Genomic DNA, 10129 nt, shown 5'->3' with positions numbered 1-10129 from the left:
TAAAGCCGAATCTACATCCTAGCATTTTACCACCACTCCGCAGCCACATCCTACAAGTTTCTGATCTGGGCTACGTCCCTGATTAGAGCTATGGAGGTGCATATGACTAAGGGACAGTGTCCACTGTGTGTCAGGACCAGGAAGCTTTGCCGTCAAGTCTTATCAAGTCTCCAGGGGTGTCTTGTCTGTCTTCAGTGGGTTAGGAAGGAAGTTGAAGTCATGAGATGAATGGGCATTGCTGCCGTGCATAAGAGACTGGATTCAGTTTCCCGGGTTACCACAGACTAGTTTTGTGACACCAGTGGGCCTCCATAGTGTCCTCTGTAAAACAAGAATGAATAAGGAGAACACAATGGGGTCGGTTCAACTCTCTTTCAGGTAAATGGGGCAGCAGTGATGTCAGTGTGGCCCCAGCCAGTTCAGTCAATGAGGTGTTGCTAGGCTGGAAAGGGTATTCAGGTAAAGGATAAGTCTGGTAGCAACGGCTCATACTGTGGAACACGGGCTCCAGTGATTTCCAGGTACCCCAAACAAAGAATAGTATAAATACTAGAGACACGTTTATATGAGCCACAGGGTTGTTCTGCTGCTGGTATGAAATGTCACTATCACTTATGTATCACAAGCTAGTTAAAGTTGACCTGAAGCTCCAGGGCAGGCAAGAGTCACTTCCCCAAAGGAGGAAGCAGGAAGGAGCAAGGGCTCTCATTGTAGCTGGTTGGGCAGAGCTGTGGGATCACAGGAAAGGCCAGCCAAGGAGTCACAGCAAGAGGTTTCATGTGGGAAAAAGGAGCTTTGACCAACCTTGCCAATGAAGTTCAGATTCTCAGGACAGCAGATAAAAGGACGATCTTGAAAATGCTAGCTAGTTAATAGAAGAAAAATAGTTAACAGATGAAGTGGTGATGAAGATTTGAATTTCTAAAAGATTTATTTTGTGTGTGTGTGTGTGTGTGTGTGTGTGTGTGTGTGTGTGTGTGTGTGTGTGTAGGTGCCCACAAAAGCCAGAAGAAGGTTCTGGAAACCCAGGAGTTGTATCAGTAAAGCCTGATATCATGCTGAGAAAAGATCTGGGATCTTCTAGAGAGCAGGCACATTTAACTACAGAGCAGAGCCATCTTCCCACAAATGACTTTTGGGTTTCTTTTAGAATGTGATACCGAGCACCTTGGTATATTTCAGTTGTGTGTAAACTGGCAAGCCTGTGGCATGTTGTCTGTGACTGTTGGTTTCTGTTGCTTTGATAAAACGCGGACCAAAACCATGGTCTTAGTTAGGGTTTTATTGCTGTGAAGAGACACCATGACCATGGCAACTCTTATAAAGGACAACATTCAGTAGGGGCTGGCGTGCAGTGTCAGAGGTTCAGCCCATTATTATCACAGGAAGCATGACAGAGTGAAGGCGGACATGGCAATGAAGAAGGAACTGAGTGTTCTACAACTTCGTCCTCAAGCAGCAAGGAGACCGTGTGCCACATTGGGCATAGCTTGAGCATGGGAGACCTCAAAGGCTGACCCCACAGTGACACAGTTCCTCTAACAAGGCCACACCTCCTAACAGTGCCTAATAGTCTTAGGGGCCACACATTCAGATGCACGAGTCTATGTGGGCCATTCCTATTCAAACCACTACAAACTCCTGGGAGAGGAAGGTTTTATTTGGCTTTCGGGTTACCGTCTATGTCAAGGTAAACCAGACGACAGATGGGAAGCTTCTTAGTAGCTTGTTTCCTCATGGTGTGCTCAACCTACTTTCTTCTACAACCCATGACCACCATCCCAGGGGTGACACTACTCACAGTGGGCTGGGCCTTCCCACATCAATCATTAGTCAAGAAACTTCCTTGTAGCCACGATCACAAAACAATCTGATGGCGGCAGTTTCTCAGTTAAGGATCCCTCTTTCTAGGTAACTTTAGTCTGTGTCAACCCAACTAAAAACTGATCAGCACAGTTATCCAACGCTGTGGAAAGTCTGAAAGATCTGTGGTGAGATGTACAAGTGAGTATAGTCATCGAAGTAGGGCATTAAAGAAGCCTACAGCAGTGGCCATCAATGTTGGGATTAGAGGGGGTAGGAGACAGGAGGGAGTCCATGAGCACATGAGAAAGTTATCATACCCAATGGGGAGGTCGGCATGTGACAAAAGTTAAGTAAATTTACTTTATACATATTTAAGTTATGCTTCCCTCGTTGAGGAGTGGGGTTTTTCCTCTCTGCTTCTCGGTTTCTTGGTCTCTGAAATGGGGATAATCATGATCACCACCCTGGATCTGGAGGAAAGGATCATTTACAAGGGGACATTAGGCATGTCCTTGTGAAGTGAGGGGCTGTACTCAAAAGGCAGATTCCTCCCCTTCCACCCTGCCATTGCAACGAGTAAAGAAAGACTGAGGGGAGGGGGTTCCTACACACCACTGACATGGACCAGGAATCCTTAGCTGTGACAAAAAAGCTCCATTTCTGCATGTTTTTCTTGCTATCCCTAGAACTCCAGGCTCAGTTCCGCCAATTTTGGGTGTACCCAGCCTCTGCTAGGCTTAGGCACAGCTTGTGACAAAAGGACAGCTCTGCTCTGAATCTAGTTAGGTTACCTGGTCGATTTGACTTGATCCTCTGAAGCATCATCCATGACAAGGTCAGCCCTAAGTACATTAACAGGATTGAGAAGGTAATGCCCTTCTGTCACGCATACCTTCCTGGTGTTCTCCACGCATGAACTGAGCCCCTACTTCGTGATGAGTACAACAGCTAGCCGCAAACCTGGTCTGTATACGGATGCTTAGACACTCAATGAGGCAGAAAAATGGCCTGGCAAAGGCTTGGAGGAAGAAGTAGGGTTTCAGTTTCATGGGTGGGGAGGGGATGCTGGGAGGAGAGGGAACAGAGGGAAAGAAGGTGATGGCAAACTTGCCTTCAGAAGCAATTTCCTTCCTCACAGGAAGTCATCTTGTTAGGGCACATCTTATCCCTACTTGATGAACCTACATACTTGTGGCCAGAGCTGTTGGCGGTCTCTATTTCTTGGTTCTAGGCTGATCTCAGAGAGGGATCTTTAAGGTTAAAGTACATCTCTTGTTCTCCCCTTCCTTTTGGGTGGCCCATCTCCCCTATCTCGGGAAGATTACACCAGCTAGCGGTCCTAGGACCTGTTCTGCAGCCAGCCAGGTTAGAAGCATGTGGTTCTGTCTGCCTGGGCTGAGAAGGTTTGCATAGGAACATTTCTATGCCTGCCCCTTCCTCCACTGTGGTCCCTTGATTATAACTGTGCCCCTATCTGCTTCCTATCTGACTACATGACTGTGTTCTTTCTCGTTTTCCTGAGCCAGTACCAAACCTCAGGCTCATCCTCTCTTTGCACTGTCTAAGATAGAAACCAGGATAAGTCAGTGATCAATAAAGTCCTGGACACACCATTCCTTCATTCCATGGTCAACCCCCAGTACTTCCTAGCAACTGTAGTGAGTAAGAGGTTTGATCCAAAGGTGAGGATGGTAAATCACCATGTCACCATTGTACCATGAATTGCAGCTATGTAGGGTTTCTGTAGTCATTTTCCAATTCATTTTTCCCCCAGTGGCCCCATAATTTATAAATGTTGGAGATTATTGGCCTCTTTTTCAGTTGCCATTAACTAAGGCTCCAAGAACTGTCATTTCTCCAAAGGCCCAAAGTAGTAAGCCATGGGGCCAAATCATAGTCGAATTCCTCTGACTCCTACCAGGAGTGTTTCTCCAAGGCTGGGAAAATGGACCCATAGCTAAACTGCCTGCCATGTAAGCGTGGGGATGTGAGGTTTTTGTTTTTGTTTTTGTTTTTTAATCCAGAGCTAGTGGCACATATTGGTAACCCCAGGACTAAGGAGAAGGAGACAGCCTGATCCTTGGGTGGGCTGGCTAGCCAACCCACCCAGATTTGCAACTAGACTAAACAAGAGGCCTATCTCAAACAACAAGGTCTGATGACTCCCAAGGAATGACACCTAAGGTTTTCCTCTGGCCTCTACATACATATGTGCCCATGCAACCCCTGGACACACACATATGCACTCACATACACATGTAAATATACACCAAACAAACAATAAATACGTATTTTTCTCTGTACCCAGTCTCGCTGCAATAGAGACAGTTTAGCTTTTCAGATACCTCCTACTCTCTTTCCAAGCCTTTAGTCTCTTTGGGGAAAGCCAGCAGGTACCATCCTCTATGGCTCCTGCTGCATTCTCTGTTTGTGAGTGAATTCTTTGGTCAGACGTAAGGCTATGTTGAGTAGCAGGCAGACCTGCCTTCAAGTTCCTGACTGGAATTCCCCCTGGTGATGGTCTGTGACCTGGAACTCTAATTTCCATAAATCCTTTGTTCCTTTCAGTTGCCCTTTGGTCAGGAAACTTGTCATAGTAATGGAGATGGCACCAGGATAGAAATTGTTCTGTCTTAATTGGGGGGAGGGAGTTTGAGGACTCTATTTTAGTCCTCTCTCTCTCTCTCTCTCTCTCACACACACACACACACACACACACACACACACACGCACATGAATTTAGGAGGAAAACTTGTTGGGGAGGATATTTGGGAACTGGGAGGAAGGAAACAGGGATGGCGAATACAATCCTATTTCATTGTGAATATATATAAGAAATTCACAAGAATAAAAAATTATAAAGCAATATTTTATCTCTTCAATTGGTTGGATTCTTGATCATAGAAGCTGCAGGTAAGATGAGCCAGTCATCCTGAGCCTAATGTAGGGTCAGATGGGTTAACCTTGTCTTTTATAACTTCTGGGTTCCCAGTGACTTAAGTCTATCTCTGCTTACACTTGACTTTTGGTGTCACCTACTTACATTGAGTTATTTAGAGGCAAACTCTCCCAAAGGACTTCTGTATCTGTGTCACAGCAGCCATTTTTATCCAGTGTGCTTATTGACTCTTGGTCATCTCCATTTTCCAAACACAGTACAGAATCCATGGTCTACTTCTAGATGAAGTGTCTGCTTTGCAAAGTCTTTACCCAGAGTAAAGCTTTGAGTGCTATGGCTAAGAGCCATGAACCAATGGGAACACAAGACTCACTTCGAGAAGATGATGAAGAGGGACGGCTAGCTACATGGTTGACAACATGTGACAACAATGACCTGGGGAAAATGACAGCAGATAGGACTGTCTCAGGTGTGGCAGACAGACCCGCACAGACGGTGCGCAGTGCCATATGGCAGAATTGAGCATGAGTTTAGTTACAGAGTACTGAACCACTAGAGTCTCTTTAAATGAGAAGAAACGTAGCACATGATCTACTTCAGAAAGAGTTGATCTAGAGCAATGGCCCTCAGCCTTCCTAAAGCTGCAGCCATTTAATACAGTTCCTCATGTTGTGGTGACCCCCAGCCACAAAATTATTTTCACTGCTACTTCATAACTATAATTATGCTACTGTTACTCATCGTAATATGAATATCTAATATGCAACCCCCCAAAGGTGTCAGGACCCACAGGTTGAGAAACACTCATCTGTATGATTAGACAAAATTCTTCAGTTGTTTGGAAAAACCCTTCACTCGGGGCTGGGTGTGTGGCTCAGTTGACTGAGTATTTGCCTAGCAGTCATAGAATTCTGAGTTCAGTCCCAGCATTGAACACATGGCATGTGGCAGTGCAGACTTACAAGTAACAGAAGGCGGAGGCAGCGGAATGAGAGATTCAGGGTCATTTTAGTGAGTCTGAGGCCAGCCTGAGTACACAGGATCCTGTGTCAAAATGGATGTGTTTATACAAAGATAGAGGAAGGGATATGTTTAGTGGGGGTGTGGTGAGGTGTGGGGGCATCCCTCCCCTCCACCCCACCAGAGACCAGCCACAGACCGTATAGTATAGAATAGAGTTTATTCAGGGCGTGGAGAGGGGAGTCAAGAGGATAGTAGAGGCAGAGAAAGGCAGAGAGAGAGAGAGAGAGAGAGAGAGAGAGAGAGAGAGAGAGAGAGGTAGAAGCTGGCTATGACCATGTTGTGTGTGGGGGACCAGAGGACAGAGCAGGAGCAGGAAGGCAAGAGCAAGAGAAAGAGGGGGCAAGCAGCCCCTTTTAGAGTGAGTCAGGCATTCCTGGGTATTGTCAGGTAACTGTGGGGCGGAGCCTACCTGGCTGTTGCCAGGTAACTGTTGGGTGGAGTTTAGACAGAATGCTAACAAAAATAAATAAATAAAATTATATAAATCTACTGTCAAATAAATATTTAAAAAAAATGTCTCCAAAAATTTCTCACAGAAAGTCCTGGAGGACTAGGGGCTGTGTTTGTGAGAGGGGACCCAATACATGGTCCCTGAGTTTGGGGACACAAAGCAATGTGTGTCCTGCCAAGTTCCCAGGTATGTCAATGCTGGGTAAGAGCCGAACAAGTTCAGGCAAACCTCAAGCACTGAATAAATAGCAGCCCTTACCAGCCCAAGGCTTCTCCTCACCACAGAACCCTACCTAGGTTTAAGCTCCGTGAGAGCAGGGCCTCAACCCTCTTCCCAGGGGACTGCAGGGTGACATACTGTTGTTGTAGCTCAGAAGTTGCCTTGGTGATTGGACAGTAACCGACAGCGCAGCATGGATTTCAACCTCTGAGTCTTCAACTTGAAATCATTTCCTGTCATCTGTCCAATTCTTTCAACAGGTACATAGCCAGACTGTGGAAGACACTAAGAACAGGGCAGGAAGCGTTGCCCTTCACGTCCGTGAAATTGGTGCTTAGGAAACCTGGGATTGAGCTGTCAAAGCTCTGCCCAGTTCTCTCCCATAGATCACGTCCCCGTGAGACGAGGTGACTCCACCCAGACTCCTGGAGAAGAGCCTGATGTTCCTAAACCATGGAAGCTCAGGTGTGAGGAGAGTGAAATCAGGTTCCTGCAAGTCACAGGACACAGAAGAGTCCACGGCAGGGTCTGTGTTTCCCAACCTGGTTTCTCTGGAGTCTTTGCAAGAGTGTTTCTCACAGCAACCAAACGATTTTGCAAGTACTGGGTGTGAATGCAGGAGTCGGCTTTAACCATTTGTCCTAAACATCTGGGCTGGAGTACAGCGACCCACACACCTTCTCCCAACACCTGTACACACACTATACGTACGAATACAAACTCACACATGTGAGTATACACGGCACAGCAGAACTCAAGGCAGGAACCGAGGCAGAGACCATGGATGAAAGTTGCTTCCTGACTTGCTTCTGTGGTTTGCTTGGTTTGTTTTTTTTCATACCTTCCAGGACCACATGCCTAGGAGAAACGTTGTCCCAAGTGTGCTGGGCCCTTTAATATCAATCATTCATCAGGAAACTGCCCCACACAGATTTGTGTGCAGTTCAATCTGATGGAGGCATTTTCTTTTTTTTTTTTTTTTTCTTTTCTTTTTTTCGGAGCTGGGGACCGAACCCAGGGCCTTGCGCTTCCTAGGCAAGCGCTCTACCACTGAGCTAAATCCCCAACCCTGGAGGCATTTTCTTAATTGAGGTTCCTCTTCCCAGATAATTCTAGCTTGTGTCAAGTTGACAACAACAACAACAGCAACAACAAACAAACAAACTAATTCCAAAACTAACCAGGATGCATGACCACACATGCACATGCACACATAAACAAACATGTGTGCATACTGCTAGTCAGCATTCATACACGTGAGCACAGAAACACATGCCTGCGCACAGGTACACTTACATACGGTCCTTGCGTAAGACTGTCCGGTGGCCACTGTGGCCACTTTCTCTTCAGGGACTGGTCCAGCATATTCAAGGCAGTTTTCATCTCTACTTTGCTACCTGCAGAGGTCTTTAGTCAGCCTTAAAGAAGGGCTTACGTCTTCTTATCCAGGGCAATAGTCATTCTCACTTAGAAGAGTCCACATCTTCTTGAGAAGATAGGCCAAGTAGTCATGAGAGATCATTTACAGCCTAGGCCAGAGTCCACCTCCAATAATCAACCCAAAGGCACATCCTGCCTCACCCCTGCTCCAGCCTCTTCTTCTGTTAACCACTGCCCCTCTCCTTCCCTACTTGGTTCCAGAAGCTCCTTATCAGCAAACCTCACCCTCTCAGCTTCAGTTCTCTTGTGCCCGTAACACCTGCCATGTGTCACTCGCCACCTTCCGGGCCAGCCTCTTTGCATTGGACAGATCTGCCACTCTCTTCCCCTCTCTTGCTGAGCTACCTGAGTGTCCTTCTCAAGTGTCCCCCAGCTATGTGTCAAGAAGCAAGCCCCGAAGCCCTCAGCTACTCATGAATGAACGTTATCCATTGTTTCTTTATCAAACAGGAACCTCTTGAGAGGTGCAGGTGTCTCCCCTATAGGCAGTCACGAGACCAAGGCATCTCTGCTCCTTCCCATACAAATCACACCATAGAGCCAGCTTGGTGTGTTAAACCAGCCAATGAAGAAGGGCCTTGGCGGAAGTGGGTTTGGGCAGTCAGCAACATCTTTCTCAACCTCAAGTCTGACTCTATGAGGTTCCTGCGGCATGGCTGTCCCTGATGACTTCTACCCTGGGAAGGCAAGTCGTACAGTTGACACTGAGTCAGGAGACTAGGTGGGAAGGAGGTAAGAAGCCATTTCAGTGTTTATACATGGCAAAGCATGTCCTATGAGAGGAAGCAGAGCCCACACGGCAGGAGGAGGGAGAAGCCTTTCATATGACTCCCCAGGAGTCATAGGTCTTTCCTGCTAACGACTCTACTTCATCACATAACGATTACCTTTCTTCGCCATGGCATCACTCTGCTAATTATTATTATTATTATTATTATTTATTATTATTTATTATTATTTGGTGGTACTGGGGGTGGAAGTTGGGGCCTTAAGCATACTAGGCAGGCCCCTACCACTGGGCTCGCTTTATCCCCAGCCCAGGTAGATTTGTTCCTTTATCCCTCCCTCGATCCTTCTTTCTGGGTATATCGTGTGTGTATGTGCACATGTCTAGAGGGGTCTTCCTCGATCGCTTCTTCTATTGTCTTCCGGATGAAGCTCTTGATGAACCTGGCGCTCATGGATTTGGCTAGACTAGCTGTCCATCAAGCTCCAGCGATGCTCTCATCTCTACCGCTCAGTGATGGGACTATAAACGTGGACTTGGCCTTTTACAAGGGTCCTGGGCTTGAATGGAAAGCACTTTGACAACAGAGCCGTAGTCTCGGCTTCACAGATATCTTTCCAGACAGTTCCATTTTACAGGAAACGGCTTTGGTTAGCCGGATGGTAGAAGTGCACCTTTGGTTGCTGTTGTTCTGCTATTGTTTATTTTTATTTAAATCAAATCTACCTTAAAAAAAAACTTTTTTATTGGTTATTTTATTTATTTACATTCCAAATGTTGTCCCCCTTCCCGATCTTCCCTCCACAAACCTCTCCATCCCATTCCCCCTTCCCTTTGCCTCTAAGAGGGTGCTCCCCCACCCACTCACCTACTCCCACTTTGACCCTCTAGCATCCCCCTACACTGGGGCTTCAAGCCTACATTGGGACCGAGGACCTCCTCTCCCATTGATACCAAAGTTTTTAATCCCAGCACTCTGGAGGCAAAGGCAGGGGCAGGGCAGGGGCAGGGGTAGGGACAAGGGCAGGAGTAGAGGAGGCAGAGACAGGTGAACCTTTGAGTTAGAGGCTAGCATTGTCTACAAAGTGAGTTACAGCCAGGGCTACACAAAGAAACCCTGTCTTGAGGAGGAAAGGGAGGAGGAGGAAGAGGAGGAGGAAGAGGAGGAGGAGGAAGAGGAAGAACAAACAAACAAACAAACAAAAAAAAAACCAAAAGAAAAGGATGGTGGTTGGACGTTCACAATCTGCTAACATTTCGAGACGTGGCCTACATGATTTATCTGTATCCTTGAAGTAGACATACATTTTGGTGGGTTTTTTTTTTTGTTTTGTTGTTGTTCAAACAAGAAAGAATTGATAATGAGACAGAATGAACTTCCCATTCAAGTAGATATTCTTTGAGGCTCCCACCGAAGGTAAATTAGCTTCTCCTTGAATATGAGGTTTATCATAGAGTAGAAGCATCTGTTCCCCTGAACTTTTGACTTTGGTCTTAATTATTCTCCCTGGACACCATAGATGCATCACCTTTGTTTACAGATGAAGACATTGGGACAGATTTG

Source organism: Rattus norvegicus, chromosome 17 (genome assembly GCF_021556685.1).
Source record: "Rattus norvegicus strain SHRSP/BbbUtx chromosome 17, alternate assembly SHRSP_T2T, whole genome shotgun sequence".
Lineage (NCBI taxonomy): Eukaryota > Metazoa > Chordata > Mammalia > Rodentia > Muridae > Rattus > Rattus norvegicus.
This window is presented reverse-complemented; position numbering follows the sequence as displayed.